General features: G+C 26.7%; 1 pseudogene; it reads right to left on the minus strand.

Moving 5' to 3' along the window:
- Positions 1-897: 897 nt before the first annotated feature.
- LOC146723054 (uncharacterized) lies at positions 898-3,870 on the minus strand (annotated as a pseudogene).
- Between the last annotated feature and the right edge of the window lie 1,063 nt (positions 3,871-4,933).

Consider the following 4,933-nt stretch of genomic DNA (forward strand, 5'->3'; position numbering starts at 1 on the left):
ATAAACAAGGAACTGTGAATAAGTCTTCCTTTTCCAAAAATGTCTTAATTTTTTTAATACAACGATCTCTCGGTCAAGTGAAAAGCTTGTAACAAATTGGTACAGGAAGGAAACGTGTTCGAACAGATATATAAATTTCTTTTCCAACCACCCTTTTAAATATAAAATGAACACAATCTTTAATCTTGTAGATCACGCGATTATTTTATCTAATGACCAGTTTCATGACGAGAATATTAATATCGTGAAACAGATTTTGTTTAATAACTGCTTTCCTAAACATGTAATCGATCGTTGGGTTAAAAAAAGGATTAATTTTTTAAAACACAGAAACATGAATAAATCGAGTAATGAGCGAAATATTGTTGATAATTCTCCTTTCATTTCACTACCTTATGTTAATATAATAGCTTAGGCGATATCGATCGAATTTTTAAAAATATCGGATTTAATGTTGTTCATAATGTTCCTAAAAAGCCGAATCATTTGATCACACTCGGCAAGGATAGACTGCCTACAGATAAAAAAACTGAAGTGGTTTACAAAATTAATTGTAGGGATTGCAACGTGTCATACATCGGACAAACAAAAAGACATCTGTGTACACGTGTAAAGGAACATTTTAACAACATCAAAATGCATTCGTAATTTATCAGTTATTAGCAAACATAAAATTGAATTCGATCACGATTTTGACTGGACTTCACCTGTTATCTTGCATAGTGAAAAACACGTAAGAAAAAGAGAAATCGCTGAAATGTTCTTTATTAAGGGAAATAATAACGCTATTAATTTACAAAAGGATACTGACAATCTAAGTAATATCTACGACACAATAATAAGGGTCGTTTAGTCTCCAATAACTCGTCTAAGAGTCTTGACGTGTTGTCAAACCGACACTATGTTCGTTCTTGACATCTTAGAATTATAATTTTATTTTTAATTTTACAAGTAAGTCTCGCTTCTTTTTCTTTTTATCATTTTGTAATATTGTTAGTGAAGTAATTTTATTTTTTTTAATGTACTAATCTCGGTCTATGTATATCTAGATCACTTGATAAGGACTCAAAGAAGGGTCGAAACGTTGTGATTGAATAAATAATATTTGCCAGTACGGTCGAGAGAAGATTTTTACTTTTTTTAAATTCTCTCTGGCGATTCTCAAATATCTACGTTCTTATTTGATGATAATATTGTATGTGAGTTGATTTCTTTTTCAATACATCTCCGTATGATTTGTTGTAAAGGTTTTTCTGATTTTCTAATTAATTTCTTTAATATTTGCATATGGTTTTCAAATTTAAAAGCACTAAAATTATCAAGTGGTCCAAATTTTTTAACATCGTCTACGAGATGCACGAGATTATGAACATTATGTGATATGTTCTAAACGCCATATAATTCTTCAAATGATTTTATGAAAAAGAAAATCAAATCTTGCGCATAGTTTAAATATTTGTGTAAATCTTTTGAAGACAAGATTCTGATAATCACGCGCGCGCGCGCGCGCGCGTGTAATGTTAGAAAATTAATATATATCTTTTTCTTTAATATTGATTTGAATGCTGCTGGACCTGTATATAATAATATTAATCTGTATTCCGTAGCTTTTCATAATATTATATAATCTAGCTTTTGTGGTTTTCTTGCGAATTCTATTGGTATTGATGGTTTTAATTGTGTTACCAAACGTACAGATATATCTTCAACGGCTTTATGTGGTAGTCGATAATGTAACTCTCCTTGAAGCCATAGGTACATTAATTTACGCATAATTCCTAAACATACCAAGTGCATGTAATCCAACAGGACATTTGTGACAGGCTTGAAATGAGGTACTTCTAATAAGCTGCATGTAATATCAGGCTTGTGATAACTATCATCAATTTTCTGTATAAAATCACTATCTGATCTAAGTGGTGCATTTGTCTCTGGAAAACATAATCGCCCTCTTATATAATCTCCTTCCGTTGTGCACTTGGTACAACTGGAATATCCCGCATGTCCTTTCACGCAGAGAACGAATGCTTTTGCTGATGTGTCACATACTAAAGCTTCAATTCTACATTTGTACGTTACGACCATTAAAGTAAATTCCATCTTCACACATTTCTTTAGCCTCATTAACAAAATCTTTTAAAAAATCGTTGACATCGGCTGGTTTTTCATCTCCATAATAAATTCCAATTATAAAAACATTATCCTATGGAACAACCGAACCTAATAAGGGTCAAAATTGTTGTGTTGATGATTTCGCTAGTAGTAACCTATTAATATTTATAATAACTTTTACACAATTAATATCATTTTTCGTGGATGTCAATATATTAAATACAGAATTAAGTAACCCAAAATGGTAATATATATTCCTGGGTTTACTATACGTATCTCTTGTTTTCTTGGCGTTTTTAGAAGTGATTGTGCATCAGTTTGTAATTTCGAAAAACAAGAATGTTGTCTTAATTTTTTAAGTAATGCATTAAAAGCAGTATGTGATATCTGATGCTCTACGGCCCAGGCAGCAAGATCATTGTTAAAAATGTCTATTGTATTTATATTTTTGCTGTCTGTTGTATTTGTATTTACAAAGGTCACACAAGCTGTAGTAGAAGTACTTCCAGAAGCTTGTGATGATTTAGATTCATATTTGTTTAATTGTCTATGACATTCGTCATTTCCAGATATATTATTCTTGTTCCAACTATTAGTATCATTTTCAGATGGAATTATCTTATTACATTTATTTATTGTATCTGATTTAAATGTGGACTTATTTTCCAAATATTTTGAGCACATATAATCATCACTATGTGATGAAGATAAAGATATCGCAGTCGTACTTAGCAAATTATCACTTATAAGTTCTAATTCTTCTGTAGCTACTCTATTGAGATGTCGTTTTGATATATAAAAAATATCTTTTCTCGGCCGTTTGCGATTCATTTCTGTTCAAATAGATTCTAAATGTTAATTGTTAAATAGATTATTAGCTTAATTATCATTTTATTTTGTTGTTTAAATTAATTACTTTATCTTATTTAATTTTTAATAATATTATTTGATTATTCAATATTATGTTTCATTATTATATATATCACATTATTGATATTGCGTTATTACAAAGATTATTACAAAGATAAAAGTATATGTAAATAATATACAGGGTGTTAAATTTTAAATTATATAATCGATTAACTTAAAAATAAAATATTTTTGGGAAAAATGTTTTATACAAAAATTTTATAACTTTAAGGGAAACATAAGATGGTGTTATTTGACCTTGCATAGTTGTTTGAAGGTTACATGAAGATCACATTTAATATCCCAAATGGAACACTATTTTTCTTTGCATATTCTTGTAGCCTATCTCGAGAGCTTTCCAAAATACTAAAATAAAATACTTTTTCATTAACTTTTCGAGTTATAAGGCTTCTAATTCTAACTTTTTTACATAAATTACAAAATATTGTATAAACCATTCAGTTTTCGAAAATCTTACCTTAATACTTTAATGCATAGAATAAGGAGACTAATTGATGTAAAAAAAACATGTAGTTGTCTTTAAAAAAATGATAAATTTGCATTAAGCCGTTACATAGTGTTTTCGAGATGGGCTACAAGAATATGAAAAAATGTTCTATTAAGAAATTGAGGATGACCTTCAAATCATTATCCAAGACAAACCAATGACACCATCTTATGTCTTCTTCGAAGTTACAAAAGTTTTGTTCGAAATATTTTTCCTGAAAATCTTTTATTTTCAAGATAATCGGCTGCATGATGTAAAATCAAATCCCACAAAAAAAGACATCACAGATGTAAAAAAAAAGCGCTAAGTTATATCTTTCGTCAGCAAAAATAGTTCTTTATAATAATAAAAAATATAATCTTCTCAAAAATTATGTTTATAGCCAAAATAATTCTTTGCAAAAATTAATCATTATCAAAAATATTTTCTCAAAAATTATATTTATAAATTATATTTTATTTTTTGTTAATAATACTAGAAAAAAATTAAATATATTTAAAATTTAAAATAAATTATTTTATCTCTAAAAAAAATTTTTAAATTTAAAATTTTTAAAAAAAGTTATTAAAAAAAAGAAATATAAGGCAAAACAAAATTTTAAATTTTGGGAAAATTTAAAAAAAATTTAAATTTAAAAAAAAAAATTTTTAAATTTAAATTAAAAAAAAAAAAAAAAGGTAAAAAAAAAAGAAAAAAAAAAATGTAATTTAAAAAAAATTTATTTAGGGGCGGTTTTTGTATTTTTAATTTTAAAAAATTATTTAAAAAAAATTTTAAAATTTAAATCAAAGTTTTAAAATTAATTTTTTTACGAAAATACGCTTCAATAAAAATCTATAAAACTATTACGTGGCTGGGATTTTCCCGAATCATTGGCAAAGGCTGCAAAAATTCAAATTTTTACATTAGGGAAATATAGGGTAAAATTGTAACAGGCATAATTGTAATTTTAAAACCGGGAAAAAACCGTTGGGGCCCAATGTAAAGGGTTTGTGAAAATTAAAAAAGGAATTTTTTTATAAAAAAAAAATTTTATGCAAAAAAAACGATCCCTATAATATTTTGTTTTAAAATTTTTATACCGGGGGGTTGGGAAGAAACGAGTTACTTGTAACAAAGTCAGAACAGTTATTTTTTTTGGGTTTAAATATAATTTAAAAACTTCGTTACTTTTTTAACTGTAACTAAAAACTGAAATTTATTTACTTTTTTTTTTAGTAAATTTAGAAAAACTTTTTAAAATATTTTATTTTATTATTTATTTTTTTTGGGGAAAACCAACGCAAAAGAAATTTTTAAGAGGGTAGCCGTTTTTAAAATTAAAATTAAATTTGATTTCATTAGCTTTGGGATTTTTCATATGATTTAATTTTTCCCTAAAATTTTCTTTTTGTGTACATAAAA

This window comes from Nylanderia fulva, unplaced genomic scaffold, assembly GCF_048542155.1.
Source record: "Nylanderia fulva isolate GAGA-0341 unplaced genomic scaffold, ASM4854215v1 Scaffold239, whole genome shotgun sequence".
Classification (NCBI taxonomy): domain Eukaryota; kingdom Metazoa; phylum Arthropoda; class Insecta; order Hymenoptera; family Formicidae; genus Nylanderia; species Nylanderia fulva.